A 16,098-nucleotide genomic window follows, 5' to 3' on the forward strand; every position below is an offset into this window, starting at 1 on the left:
GTGTGTATATAAATCCAGGTATGTGCGTTTTAAAGAAAACTAGTTCCTTAGACCTTAGAGGCAAATTACTCCCTTTGGATGTTCCCCATATTCAGGGTACAGATTAGAAATGGGCTGTTCATTCAACATCCATTTGTGGTATTAAAAAAAAAACCTTTCAACAAAGTGCATATGGAGGGAACATATTTCAACATAATAAAGTCCATTATGACAAATCCACAGCCAACATCATACTAAATGGTGAAAAGCTGAAAAATTTCTCTCTACGGTCAGGAACAAGGGTGACCACTCTTGCCACTTTCAATCAGCATAGTCTTAGAAGTCCTAGGCACAGCAGTCAGAAAAGAAAAAGAAATAAGAGGAATCCAATTGGAAAGGAAGAAGCAAAACTTTCACTGTGTGCAGATGTCGTTATATTATATATGGAAAATCCTAAAGACGCACAAAGAACTAGTGGAATAAACAAATGCAGTAAAATTATAGGATACAAAATATATAGAAATCTGTTACATTTCTATACACTAATAACAAATTATCAGAAAAACAAATTAAAATCTACAGATTCAGTGCAATCCCTATAAAAATACCAAAGGGCATTTTTCATAGAACTAAAACAAATAATTCTAAAATTTGTATGGAAACACAAAAGACCCTGAATAGCCAAATAGACCTTTAGAAAAATAAGAGCAAAGCTGAAGATATTATGCTCCCTGATCTCAGACTATATTACAAAGCTACAGTCATCAAGACAGTATGGTACTAGCACAAACACAGATCCATGGAACAGAATAGCATGCCCAGAAATGAAACTACACTTACATGGCCAATTCATCTATGACAAAGGAGGCAAGAATATACAAGGAGGAATATATAGGCTCTTTAATAAATGGTGTTAAGAAAACTGGACAGCTACATACAAAAGAATCAAACTGGACTACTCTCCCATAGCATTCACAAAAATAAATTCAACATGGATGAAAGACATTTGTAAGACCTGAAACCATAAAACTAGAAGAAAACATAAGCAGTAAGCTCTTTGACATTGGTCTTAGTAATATTTTTTGGATCTGTCTCCTTAGGCAAGGGAAACTAAAGCAAAAATAAACAAATAGGATTTCATCAAACTAAAAAACTTTTGCACAGCAAAGGAAACTATCAACACACAAAAAGGCAGCCTACTGAATGGAAGAAGATATTTACAAATAATATTTCCAATAAGGGGTTAATATCCAAATTATACTAAGAACACGTAAAACTCAACATCCAAAAAACAAACAATGCAATTTAAAAAATGGGCAGAGGGCCTGAATAGACAGTCCAAAGAAGACATACAGATTGCCAACTGGCATATGTAAAGATGCTCAAAGTTATACATCATCAGTTCAGTTCAGATCAGTCACTCAGTCGTGTCCAACTCTTTGCGACCCCATGGACTATAGCATGCCAGGCTTCCCTGTCCATCACCAACTCCCAGACTCTACTCAAACTCAAGTCTATTGAGTCGGTGATGCCATCCAACCATCTCATCCTCTGTTGTCCCCTTCTCCTACCACCTTCAATATTTCCAGGATCAGGGTCTTTTCAAATGAGTCAGCTCTTCACATCAGGTGGCCAAAGTATTGGAGTTTCAGCTTCAGCATCAGTCCTTCCAATGAATATTCAGGACTGATTTCCTTTAGGATGGACTGGTTGGATTTTCTTGCAGTCCAAGGGACTTTCAAGAGTCTTCTCCAACACCTCAGTTCAAAAGCATCAATTCTTCGGCGCTCAGCTTTCTTTATTGTCCAACTCTCACATCCATACACAACTACTGGAAAAACCAGAGCTTTGATGGACCTTTGTTGACAAAGTAATGTCTCTGCTTTTTAATATGCTAAGTTGGTCAGAACTTTTCTTCCAAGGAGCAAGTATCTTTTAATTTCATAGCTGCAGTCACCATCTGAGTGACTTTGGAGCCCCCCCAAAATAAAGTCTGTCACTGTTCCCACTGTTTCCCCATCTATTTGCCATGAAATGATGGGATCAGATGCCATGATCTTAGCTTTCTGAATGTTGAGCTTTAAGACAACTTTTTCACTCTCCTCTTTCACTTTCATCAAGAGGCTTTTTAGTTCTTTGCTTTCTGCCATAAGAGTGGTGTCATCTGCGTATCTGAGGTAATTGATATTTCTCCCAGCAATCTTGATTCCAGATTGTGCTTCAGCCATTCCAGCATTTCTCATGATGTACTCTGCATATAAGTTAAATAAGCAGGATGACAATGTACAGCCTTGATGTACTCCTTTCCCAATTTGGAACTAGTCCAGTTCTAACTGTTGCTTCTTGACCTGCATACAGATTTCTCAGGAGGCAGGTCAGGTGGTCTGGTATTACCATTTCTTGAAGAATTTTCCACAGTTTGTGGTGATCCAAATGTCAAAGGCTTTGGCACAGTCAATAAAGCAGATATTTTTCTGGAACTCTCTTGCTTTTTTGATGATCCAACAGATGTTGGCAATTTGATCTCTGGTTCCTCTGCCTTTTCTAAAACCAGCTTGAACATCTGGATGTTCATAGTTCATGTACTGTTGAAGCCTGTCTTGGGGAATTTTGAACAGTACTTTGCTAGTGTGTGAGATGAGTGCAATTGTGCAGTAGTTTGAACATTCTTTGACATTGCCTTTCTTTGGGATTGGAATGAAAACTGACCTTTTCCAGTCCTGTGGCCACTGCTGAGTTTTCCAAATTTGCTGATATATTGAGTGCACCACTTTCACAGCATCATCTTTCAGGATTTGAAATAGCTCAACTGGAATTCCATCAGCTCCACTCTCTTTGTTCATAGTGATGCTTCCTAAGGCCCACTTGATTTCGAATTCCAGGATGTCTGGCTCTAGGTGAGTGATCACACCATTGTGGTTATCTGGGTTATGAAGATCTTTTTTATATCATTCTTCTGCATATTGTTGTCACCTCTTAATATCTTCTGCTTCTGTTAGGTCCATACCATTTCTGTCCTTTATTGAGCCCATCTTTGCATGAAATGTTCCCTTAGTATCTCTAATTTTCTTGACGAGATCTCTAGTCTTTCCCATTCTATTGTTTTCCTCTATTTCTTTGTATTGATCACTGAGGAAGGTTTTCTTATCTCTCCTTGCTATTCTTTGGAACTCTGCATTCAAATGGGTATATCTTTCCTTTTCTCCTTTGCCTTTAGCTTCTCTTCTTTTCACAGCTGTTTGTAAGGCCTCCTCAGACAACCATTTTGCCTTTTTGCATTTCTTTTTCTTGAGGATGGTCTTGATCACTGCCTCCTGTACAATATCACGAACCTCCGTCCATAGTTCTTCAGGTACTCTATCAGATCTAGTCCCTTAAATCTATTTCTCACTTCCACTGTATAATCATAAGGGATTTGATTAGGTCAAACTTGAATGGTCTAGTGGTTTCCCCCACTTTCTTCAATTTAAGTCTGAATTTGGCAATAAGAAGTTCATGATCTGAGCCACAGTCAGCTCCCGGTCTTGTTTTTGATGACTGTATAGAGCTTTTCCATCTTTGGCTGCAAAGAATATAATCAATCTGATTTCAGTGTTGACCATCTGGTGATGTCCATGGGTAGAGTCTTCTCTTGTGTTGTTGGAAGAGGGTGTTTGCTACGACCAGTGCATTCTCTTGGCAAAACTCTATTAGCCTTTGCCCTGCTTCATTCTGTATTCCAATGCCACATTTGCCTGTTACTCCAGGTATTTATACTTATCAATCATCAGGCAAATGGAAATCAAAACTACAATGAGATAGCATCTCACGCTGGTCAGAATGGCTATCATCAAGACAACAACAAATAACAAATGCTGATGAGGGTCCAGAGACAAGGGAACCCTTGTACACTGTTGGTAGAATTGTAAATTTGTGCATCCAATATGGAAAACAGTATGAAGATTCCTCAAATAATTAAAACTAGAACTGCTATATGACCCAGAAATTTCACTTCTGGAAAAGAAGACAACACTAATTTGAAAAGGTGTGTGTGTGTGTGTGTGCGCGCGCGCACGCGCGCGCGTCGCTTAGTCATGTCCAACTCTTTGGGACCCTATGGACTGTAGCACACCAGGCTCCTGGAATTCTTGGGGCAAGAATACTGGAGTGGGTTTCCATTTCCTACTCCACAAGATCTTTCTGATCAGAGATTGAACCCAGGTCTCCTGCATTTCAGGCAGATTCTTTACCACCTGAGCTACAGGGAAGTCTCAACATTCATTGCAATATTATTTAAAAAGCCAAGATATGGAAGCAACTTAAGTGTAAATCCATAGGTGAATGGATCAAGATATCGGGTGTGTGTGTGTATATCACACACAATGGAATATTAATTATTCCAGTATAATTATCAGCTATTGAAAAAAAAAAGGACTCGTGCCATCTGAAACAACAGTGGATGGATTTAGAGTGTATTATAAGCAAAATGTCAGACAAAGACAAACACTATGATATCACTTATGTAGAATCTAAAAAACAAATAAAATGAAGCAAAAATAGACTCATAGACACAGAAAATAAACAGGTGGCTGCCAGAGGGGAGGGATGGTGAGGGGTGGGTGAAACAGGTGAAGGAATTAAGAGGTATATATATCCAGTTATAAGATAAATAAGCCATGGGGATGTAATATATGGCATAAGGAATATGGTCAATAATACTGTAGTAACTTTGCATAGGGATGGTTACTAGATTGTGGTGGTGATCATTTCATAATGTATGTAAATATCAAATCACTATATTATATACCTGAAATGATCATAATATTGTATGTCAGCTATTTTTCAATTAAAATGTAAAAAAAGTTAAATAATAAAAATGTTATCTCTAGTCCATAGGGAGAAAAAGAAATGGGCTTTTTATTTATTTTTTTAAATATAAGTTTATTTATTTTAATTGGAGGTTAATTACTTTACAATATTGTATTGGTTTTGCCATACATCAACAAGAATTCGCCACAGGTATACACGTGTTCCCCATCCCGAACCCCCCTCCCTCCACCCTCCCTGTACCATCCCTCTGGGTAGTCGCAGTGCACCAGCCCCAAGCAACCAGTATTATGCATCGAACTTGGACTGGTGATTTGTTTCATGTATGATATTATACATGTTTCAATGCCATTCTCCCAAATCATCCCACCCTCTCCCTCTCCCACAGAGTCCAAAAGACTGTTCTATACATCAGTGTCTCTTTTGCTGTCTCGTATACAGGGTTATTGTTACCATCTTTCTAAATTCCATATATATGCGTTAGTATACTGTATTGGTGTTTTTCTTTCTGGCTTACTTCACTCTGTATAATAGGCTCCAGTTTCATCCACCTCATTAGAACTGATTCAAATGTATTCTTTTTAATGGCTGAGTAATACTCCATTGTGTATATGTACCACAGCTTTCTTATCCATTCATCTGCTGATGGACATCTAGGTTGCTTCCATGTCCTGGCTATTATAAACAGTGCTGCGATGAACATTGGGGTACATGTGTCTCTTTCAATTCTGATTTCCTCGGTGTGTATGCCCAGCAGTGGGATTGCTGGGTCATAAGGCAGTTCTATTTCCAGTTTCTTTAGGAATCTCCACTCTATTCTCCATAGTGGCTGTACTAGTTTGCATTCCCACCGTGTAAGAGGGTTCCCTTTTCTCCACACCCTCCCCAGCATTTATTGCTTGTAGACTTTTGGATCACAGCCATTCTGACCGGTGTGAAATGGTACCTCATTGTGGTTTTGATTTGCATTTCTCTGATAATGAGTGATGTTGAGCATTTTTTCATGTGTTTGTTAGCCATCTGTATGTCTTCTCTGGAGAAATGTCTATTTAGTTCTTTGGCCCATTTTTTGATTGGCTCGTTTATTTTTCTGGAATTGAGCTGCAGGAGTTGCTTGTATATTTTTGAGATTAGTTGTTTGTCAGTTGCTTCATTTGCTATTATTTTCTCCCATTCTGAAGGCTGTCTTTTCACCTTGCTTATAGTTTCCTTTGTTGTGCAGAAGCTTTTAAGTTTAATTAGGTCCCAGAAATGGGCTTTTTAAAGGGGTAAATAGTAGACAGTCTAGGAATTTGCAAAATTTTTATTAGGCAAGTGAAACAAATATACATAAAAAATATATTCTGTCTCTTCAACTATCTGGGATTCCCTGGCTCAGACAGTAAAGTGTCTCCCTGCAATGTGGGAGACCAGGGTTAGATCCCTGGGTCAGGAAGATCCCCTGGAGAAGGAAATGGCAACCCACTCCAGTACTCTTGCCTAGAAAATTCCATAGATTGAAGAGCCTGGTAGGCAAAGAGTCAGACATGACTGACTTCACTTTTCTTTTCTTTCTTTCTTTCAACTACTTAAACATTGTGCGAAAAGCATGCGTTTTAAAACACCATCTTTTGTTGTTAAAGCATTTTTGTTATGAAATATTTCCAGTCTACACAAAGGATAAAAAAATAAATATCAAGATTATTACAGATAAAATGAAAGCCCCTCCTCAATAGCATTCTCCTCCCTATGCCTCCAGATGGAGTCATTGTTGCTAATTGGTGTTTATCAGTTCATATATGTCCACATTTAATATACAGCTCTGCAGTTTTATAATTTCATGTAAAGTGAATCATCCATATGCAACTCCAACTTGCTTTTTATCTTCAGGGTCAGGTTTTTGAGGTTTATCCATGTTGGCTCAGGTGGTAACCCACTGGATTCTATTCTTAGAAAAGTAAGATACAAGTCATTATAACAGACTCATTTTGCTGTACAGCAGAAACTAACAAACACAACACTGTAAATTAACAATACTCCAAATCAAGAATTAGTAAAATAAATAGAAATGTAAAAACCATTCTTGGCTGGCTGACTGTAAAAATTAAAGGCAGCTGGACAAATTTGGCCCACAAGCCAAAGTTTGCTGAACTGTGTTCTAAAGAGTCACAAAACTGAGCTCGATGACGTATTTTTAAGCTTCACTTCTGTTAAATATGTTCAATATACTAAAAACTCCAGACTTGTTTTCGGATCCTGAGGTTAGGTATCTATACCTGGATATCAAAACAGAGATGTGTATTTGTAAGACAATAAAAATAATAATAGAGGGGGGAGATACAGCTGTCCCTCGGGATTCATGGGGCATTTGTTCCAGGACCTTTTGTGGACACCAGAATCCACAGAGGCTCAGGTCCCTTATATAAAATGTCGAAGTATTTGCATAACCTACTCGTGTCCTCCCGTATACTTTAAATCATCTTTAGATTACTTACAATACCTGATACAATGTAAATGCTATGTAAACAGTTGTGGCACACAGCCAATTCATGTTTTGCTTTTTGGAAATTTTTTCCAAATATTTTCAATCCAAGGTTGGTTGAATCCCTGGATGGGGAACCTGGGGATATGGTGGGCCAACTGTACTCACTCTATGAGAGAACAGGGGTTGGGACCTCTGAGGGGACAATGGAACATTCCGTCCATTTCACGCCCACTCAAGGCACCCACACAGTCACTGTTCCGTTCACCTCTTTCCCTCTATCTGTCTCTGTCTGTCTCTCCCTCTTTCCATCCTTCCAGTGAACGTATGGCAAGTGAGTGTACATGAGATGATTCTGCTGTAATACAATGTCTAAGATTCAAAGCAAAGGCAGGCTCTATGTCCTATATCTCTGAGTTCTCCAACAGAAATGTAATGTGAGCCCAAATGTCGTTTTAAATGTTCTGGCAGGGGCTTCCCCGGTGGCTCAGTTTTTAAGAATCCACCTGCCAATGCAGGAGACACGGGTTTGATCCCTGATCAGCAAGATCCCATATGCCCTGAAGCAACTAAGCCTGTGTGCCTCAACTGTTGAACCTGTTCTCTCGAGCCTGGGAGCAGCAACCGTTGAAACCCGACACACCCTAGAGCCCTGCTCTGCAACAAGAGAAGCCACTGCACTGAGAAGACTGCACACCTCATCTACAGAGTAGCCCCTGCTCACTGCAACTAGAGAAAAGCCCGGGCAGCAAAGAAGACCCAGCACAGCCAAAAATAAATAAATGTTCCGGTAGCCACATTGTAAAAAGTAAAAAGAAAAAGGTACTTTCGATAACATATTTAACCTCATATGTCTAAAACAAACCTCATACATCTAAAATATTATCATTTCAATATGTACTTAGTTTAAAAATGATCAATGAAACAGTTCATAATTCTTCACACCAAGCATTCAAAATCTGATGTGCATTTCACAGTTAGAGCACATGCTAATCTGCGCTACCCACATTTCAAGGGTTCAGTAGCCACCTGTGGCTGAGAGCTATTGTATTAGCACCAGTGTACCTTCAAAATGATGGAATACACACTGAGTAATCCTTGATGTGTCAGTCTTCCTATCAGTGAGTGCTCGCTGTGAAGGTAAGTTTGTATCTTTCCATGAGACTAGAGGAAAAGTTTGCAGGGCTGCTGGAATGGCAGAGCGGAGGCAGCCCCAACTTGGCTGGGGAGCCTGGTGGGAAGCTCCAGCCCTATAAAACCCTGACGTAACCTTAGGAAGCTCACTTTACTTCCTAACCTTTCGGGGCATCAGTTTTCCTCTCTCTAAAATGCAAAAGTAGACTAGAAACACTTTAAGGGCCCTTGTAGCACTGAGGATCCTGAGCTTTCCATTTCCCATGGCCAGTGTTCCTTGGAGTAAGGATAGTGTCGGTCCTCTGCTGAAGGGATGGGCTGCTATCTGTATTCCCAACATAAAGTACCAGAGAGCCTTTCATTAGAAACTGACTTCTGCATGTCCCACAGAGTCAGAGCTTAAACCTTTGCTCTTTTAGGGGAACCAAGATTCCTCCCGAGGCCAGGCTGGCACCATAGCAGTCCACAGTCAGAGAGAACCACAGACCAATTCCCCTGGGTGGCATGGTCTGGGTGGAGTTAATTTAGATGAATGCACACAGAGACGCTACAGTTCAGTCTGGGCATATGATTACATGGTCTGGATGCCGTGTGGTCTTAGGGCAAGTCAACAGCTCGCACGAAATTTACCGTGCCCTGCCTCACTTTCCCTTTTTCTCAAATTGGCAGTACAGCTGTCACATATCTTATGGGTATGACAGTTCTATGCAGATTCTCAAACCTCTTTTTAAAGAAACCCAAGTCTCTACCATAACTGCCATAGAAATCCAAGTTTCGAAGTACATTTGGGCTGAAACCAGTTTTGAAGTCATGCAAGATCTCAGGTTTCACCTTCTTTTCTTCCTTGAAGATCCAGTGATACGAAGAAGGTCAAGTAACCATGATTATTAGCCCGGGAGGGCCAAGGAAAAGGAAGAGAAAGGGTAACTTTCATTTTATTCATCAAGGTCTTACTGAAAGAGAAGTGGATGAGTAGACGCCAGAAAGGAAGCTTGTTGGCTGTTAGTGTTTTCCATCCCTTTGGAGCTGGGCACCAAAGGGCTAGGCTCCCAATGATGGGTGGGAAGAAAAAGGAAGGCTTTTTTTTTTAAAGATTTTTAAAAAATGTGGACCACTTTTAAAGTCTTTATTGAATTTTGTTACAACATTGCTTCTATGTTTTCGGTTTGGCCCCGAGGCATCTGGGGCTTCTCAGATGGCACTAGTGGTAAAGAATCCACCTGCCAATGCAGGAGACTGGGTTTCGATCCCTGGGTGGGGAAGATCCCCCGGAGGAGGAAATGACAACCCACTCCAGTATTCTTGCCTGGAGAATCCCCTGGACAGAGAAGCCTAAGCAGGCTACAATCCATAGGGTCGTAGAGAGTTGGACACAACTGAAGCAACGTAGCATGCATGCATGAGGCATTGGGATCTTAGCTCCCCAGCCAGGTATCTAACCCGCACCCACTGCATTGGAAGGTGAATTCTTGACCAATGGACCATCCAGGAAGTCCCAGGAAGGCTTTCTTTTTAATATCAATCTCTATCAGCAATCAGGAGGGGAATTTTTCAGGGCATTCTGATTCCTGGCAAATTATCACTGGATATAAATCTAAATTTAATGCAGTCTTATGCCCCCTACATTATCTGTTTAAAGAGACTATCACCACCCAAAGCTCTGAAGGCTCATTCAAAAGCTACCTTTTCTGAGAGCTCATTTTCATGGGCCATTTTGGTTTGATCCTCTTGATGTGACATTTTCAGATAGTATTTTTAACTTCAAAGGTAATGTAGAATTCAGTAAGTCTTGAACACACATAAAAATCTGGTAAAAACTCAAATACTATAAAAGGGTATATAACAAGAAGTAAATTTCATTCCATCCCAACCAATGCCAATCTGTAACTAGTTTCCTGTGTATTATTTCAAAGCCATTCTATACACAAAATGTGTATTTTTTTTAGGCATTGAAAGTTGTCTTTTTTTCACTTTTAAAAATACTTAAACTCAAGACAGAAAGGTAGAAACCTGTGGATTAAAAAAAGAAGAAAAAGAGATCTGAGGTATAATTGTTTTAAATGCTGTGTTGATGTGTTGAGTTTAAAAATATTTTGATGTGTCCCAACACATGGAAAACATGATGCTATGAATCATTCACTGCCCTGGTGAACTGTCCAATATGATTACATATTTTTTTACTTGGCAAGGTCACCTTGACAAGTTTATATAACAACATACAGAAAACAAAATCACCAAATAAAGTGGAGTGAGCAGGGAGGGAGAGAGGGGAACAGAATACAGACTATTCAAGAACCACTTACATAAGAGGGGCTGAGAAGGGAAATAGATGAGAGACTGGAGATATAGGTCAGCCAAACACTGGGCCAGGACCTTCCTGGAGGATCTTCTGCAACAGTGGACGTGATCACGTTCTGCAACGTCCGAGAGGGCAGCCACTGGTGCTACTGAGCACTTGAAGGGTGACTAGTGTGACCGAGGGATTGGATTGTTCATTTTAGTTCATTAGAGTTTATATAGCCACATGGGTTAGTGGTCCCCAGCACAGACAGTGCACCATCCTTAGGAGGCATCAGTGAACACAGAGAAAAGGGAATGAAAAGAGGTGAGAAAATAAAGGAGGGGAAAGTCAAAGTAGATGAGGAAAGAAGGAAGGCGAGGGACAAGAGAGAAGCCGTTGGGTCTTGCCAGAAAGGAAGAGAATAAAAGGACAAGTAGAAGCGGGGGAAGAAGACAGAAAAAGAGTAAGATGCGACGGAAAGGTAGACCGTTGAGAACAGTCTCAAATGACAGTGAGTAACTTTGTGCTACCGGACGTGCCCACACTGCTGGCTTTTATTCTGAGGTCTCGGCAATAGCACCACTGGAACAGGCTCTGGGGGGTTAAATTCCCGGACGACATCCTACCTGCGCTGACCCTGGGAGGCCTAAGGGCCTCAACTCCCTAGTCTACGAAGGGAGCAGGGGTCCAATACCCTAAGGACTCGTTCACCTTCACTTGCAAAACAAAATACTTTACTCCAAGGAAAACCCACAGTTTTGATACACCACTAGGTGTCACCATTAACCAAAATGAGTTTTAATTTTTTTGACCTGCAAAATGTGGTAAAGGTTTTATATTTGAATCTATATCTGACCTATACAATGTATTTGTCTCTTTCCGAATTCTGTCACACAAAAAGCAAAACGGTTTGTGCTCTGGGAGTCCACTGAAGAGGGATACTCATTCTAATTTGGTTTGTTTTTCTTTCCAGTGAAAGCTCTCCTAAATGCCACAAACATGGTATGTCTGCATATACACACACTCAGTCACTTGCTTGCCCGTTCATTCACTCAACACTTACTGTGTGCCAAGAAGCGGTCTCGTGTACAGCACCTGCATGATAGGTGGGCGGGGGGCGGTGCTGAGGGGTTCTATGCACACAGACCTCAGTGGGAACGCCTGAAGTTGTTCAGACAGGAGGCTCTGCAAGATTTTGGTTTAGGCTTGAGAACAAAACAATGGTCCCTGCTCTTTGGTCCCTTCCTGTTTTCTCTCTTAGGAAAGAATCTTAGTCTAAAATCTTTATAAGTAGAAATATCTGTGCCCCATATACATTTTGAGAGTTAAACACACCACATAGAGGTTTATCCAGCCTCGTAAACACTAAACTTTCATTCCTTTTCAGAAAAGTTATACCCCTCGCTGAGCATATTTTACAACTAAAGCAATGTGCTGAGAAAATCAAAGCATGGCCTTTGACCTTGAGAAATTCAAGAAGAGGCTTGATCATACCTAAGATACAAAATAATATTCTTAAGATCTGCATATCTCAACTTGACCTTTGACTAGAAGAGTAGCAGCAATTGAATGTGAACCTAAGCACCAAGACTTCGAGATCTAATCTGATTAGGCTTTCTTGGGAAATGTACCATTTAGTTTTGCTGTGTCACAAACCACCTAGAACCTAAGTGGCTTAAAATAGCAAACATATTATTTCTCATGATTCCATAAGTCATCTGAACAGTAATCTGATCTAGGTTGGTGTGGTGGATCTCTGAGGTCTGAAGGTGGCTCATCTGGAGCTAGCTGGTCTACTCACATACCTGGAGATTGATAGGCTGGTTGGCCAAGCGGGACTCAGCTGGGATGACATCTCTGCCCTATGTGATCTCTCCTCCTCCAGCTTCACATGGTGTTCTCACCACGAAGGTCTCAGAGTACCAAAGAGCAGGAAGAGAAGGCAAGCTTCAATATGTAAGCACTTAATTTTTTTAATTAATTATTTCTGGCTGTGCTGGGTCTTTGTTGCTGTGCTCAGGCTTTCTCTAGTTGTGGCTAGTGGGGCATACTGTTCGTTGTGGTGTGCAGACTTATTGCAGTGGCTTCTCTTGTTTCGGAGCAGAGGCTCTAGGGCACACGGGCTTCAGTGGTTGCAGCACTGGGCTCATTCAGTAGTTGTGGCGCACAGGCTTACTTGCTCCACAGCATGCGGTATCTTAGTTCTTTGACCAGAGATTGAACCTGTGTCCCCTGAATTGGCAGGTGGATTCTTAACCACTGGACCACCAGAGAAATTCTTCGAGCACTTAAAATTTTCTGCTTGTGACATATGTGCTCTTGTTTTATTGGCCAAAGCAAGTTACATGGCCAAGCCTGAGTCAATGGGAAAGGTGTGATTCAATGGGGTGGATCCAAGGAGGTATGAACAAACTAACAGCCATTGCTCCAACGATCTACTGAAGAAAATAAACTTAATTTCTGTTTATCTCAGTTTTCACTAAAATGATAATAATACTTTCTTTACCCATTTTCCAGGAATGCAAAAGGGATAAACACACAGAAGAAGCTGCTATATATTATTCAAAAGAGGAACAATATAAACATTAATTTTACTTCAGTCTCTTCATTTACCTTTTTCATGTCTCCTGCATAAAACGACTTATCTTTCCCATTTATTGGAAATTCCTATTGAAAGGAAAGATACTATTTTCAAAGTAAATTTCCAATTATCTCATAATCTTTACCTGAAAAGAAATAGGTACGTTTCAAGGGCTGTGTGTAAAGATACCTACCTCGTGGTGTTAAGTAGGAGTAGTATGCAGGAGCAGAAACCCAGGAATGTCAGTCTGCATGCTAACTTCCACAACTGCCCCCATGTGTTTTAGACTTCACAGGTACATTTCATTCTGAATAGCTGCTCAGCACTGCACAGGTTGAACACTTGTTAGTACAGCACTCAGACAATTTATCAGATAGTCTAGAGAATGACTAGGAGTTTACAGCGTCTCTTCTTCCTATTTGCATGTTGCTAAGTGTTACTCAAGGGAACGACACCTCTGCAAATTCACATTCACTCCTACTGGAGCCAAGATTGGGCAAGAGCATTTCTTCACCCTGACAAATGACTCCTTTTTCATGTAATTTGTAACCTCCAGAATCTAATTTGATGAATAAAAATTTATGGAACATCTACTGCATATTAAGAACTGCTACAGAGATTGAGAAGAATAAAACAGAGTCCTTGTCCTTCTGGAGGTCACAGCTAATGGGATGTTAGATAATGAACAAAACCTATAAGACACATCTGAGGGACAAGTGCCATGGAGGGCACTGGGGCAGAAATGATACACCCCCATGTGATGAACTTGAGAAGACTTCATAAGAACGACGAGTTGTTCTGAGCCTTGATGAATGAGTAGGATTTCTCAACATGGAGAAAGGATAAGAGTACTCTATGTATGGTCACCATATGGTAAACAGATTAGGTTTAAAGTACACATGTTCAGGGAAAGGAAATCACCCAGAGTGGTTTGAGTGTGGGATAAGTTGTGGTAAGTGGAAAAGGAGGCAAGACCAGCATGTCAGGACCTCTGAATGCTCTTGTTAAAGACCTTACAATGAGGGTCTTCAATAGCCTATGATTAAAGCATTCTCACGATCATAGTTATTTGAGAAATATTACTCTGGCTTCTGGATTCTGACAAAATGGCAACCCACTTTAGGCTACTGGCTATTTCCCTCAACTCAGCTTTGGGAGTGCCTCAGAAATGGGGCAGTTGTTGGATCTGAGCATCTAATGTAATAATTGTGAGAAGCCTCTAGAAGGACAGAAATAGTTGGGTTCCAAGCTATGTGTATCTGTGACTGCAATTTACAGAAGAAGAGGAAAGATGCCACAGGTGGGAAAGTTTTCATCTTGGGATCTTTTTTTCCCTCAATATTTTCGTGGACAGATTGTTGTCTACTCCAACTCCACTACATGTCTATCCCAACTCTACTATAAGACAAAACAAAACAGAATCAGTCCTGTACCAACAGAAGATGAAGTTTGTGGCTAAAAAGCTGGCTTAAAACTCAACATTCAAAAAAAGAAAATCATGGCATCTGGTCCCATCACTTCATTGCAAATAGATGGGGGAACAATGGAAACAGTGACAGACTTTATTTTGGGGGGCTTCAAAATCACTACAGATGGTGACTGCTGCCATGAAATTAAAAGATGCTTACTCCTTGGAAGAAAAGCTATGACCAACCTAGACAGCATATTAAAAATCAGAGACATCACTTTGCCAACAAAGGTCAGTCTAGTCAAAGCTATGGTTTTTCCAGTAGTTGGGTATGGATGTGAGAGTTAGACCTTAACGCTAAGCACCAAAGAATAGATGCTTTTGAGCTGTGGTGTTCAAGAAGACTCTTGAAAGTCCCTTGGACTTCAAGGAGATCCAACCAGTCCATCCTAAAGGAGATCAGTCCTGAATATTCATTGGAAGGACTGATGCTGAAGCTGAAATTCCAACATTTCAGCCACCTGATGCAAAGAACTGACTCATTTGAAAAGACTCTGATGCTGGGAAAGATTGAAGGCAGGAGGAGAAGGGGACAACAGAGGGTGAGATGGGTGGATGGCATCACTAACTCAATGGACATGAGTTTGAGCAAGCTCCAGGAGATGGTGAAGGACAGGGAAGCCTGGCTTGCTGCAGTCCATGGGGTCACAAAGAGTCGGACATGACTGTGCAACTGAACTGAACTGAACCCATAGGGTCAGGAAGGAGATAACAGGTGCAGACAGGCCCAAGTTCCCTCTAAGAACTGGAGCTGCCAGAACATAATAGAGTACTAAAAGTCTTGACCAGTGTGATATGACATAAAGACAAAGTAATAGGTGTAAGGGTTTAAAAGGAAGTGACAAAGGTATCCTTATTTTACATGGATTACCTACATGGAAAACCTCACAGAATTAATAGAAAAACTTTTAGAAATACTTATTTTCAGATAAGTATTTAGATATTTAAATAAGTATTAAATAAGTAATTTATTTATTTATTAAATAAGTAATTAATTAATTAAGTAATTAATAATTAATAAATAAATTAAATAAGTAATTTATTAAATAAGTATTTAAATATTTAAATAAGTATTTAGAAATACTTATTGTCTGTGAGGATATCAGGAACAAGATTTCCTTACAAAGATCAGTAGCATTCCTCTATGTCAGTACTATTCAACCAGAATATATAATAGAAAATAAAATACTTTTCACAAGAGCAATGAAGCTATTAAGCACCCCAAAATTAATATATCTGGAGAAAACCATATATCCAGAGAAAACATACTTTGAAAAGGTACACAGAGTTCATTGCAGCACTACTTACAACAGCCAAGACATGCAAGCAACCTAAATGTTCATTATAGACAATGAACTTTGTTCTTGTTCCTGTTTAGTCTCTAAGTA

At 40.1% G+C, this 16,098-nt stretch overlaps 1 long non-coding RNA gene across 1 annotated transcript; it reads right to left on the reverse strand.

Annotated features, from left to right (window-relative positions):
- Positions 1–5,295: 5,295 nt before the first annotated feature.
- On the reverse strand, positions 5,296–15,657 carry LOC112448548 (uncharacterized). Its single transcript, XR_003036947.2, has 3 exons — positions 12,467–15,657; positions 11,725–11,846; positions 5,296–6,712 (listed from the first exon to the last, which is right to left on the reverse strand). It is a non-coding gene; the product is annotated as an uncharacterized lncRNA (long non-coding RNA).
- Between the last annotated feature and the right edge of the window lie 441 nt (positions 15,658–16,098).

The sequence above is a fragment of the Bos taurus genome, chromosome 10 (assembly GCF_002263795.3).
Source record: "Bos taurus isolate L1 Dominette 01449 registration number 42190680 breed Hereford chromosome 10, ARS-UCD2.0, whole genome shotgun sequence".
In the NCBI taxonomy this organism is placed as follows: domain Eukaryota; kingdom Metazoa; phylum Chordata; class Mammalia; order Artiodactyla; family Bovidae; genus Bos; species Bos taurus.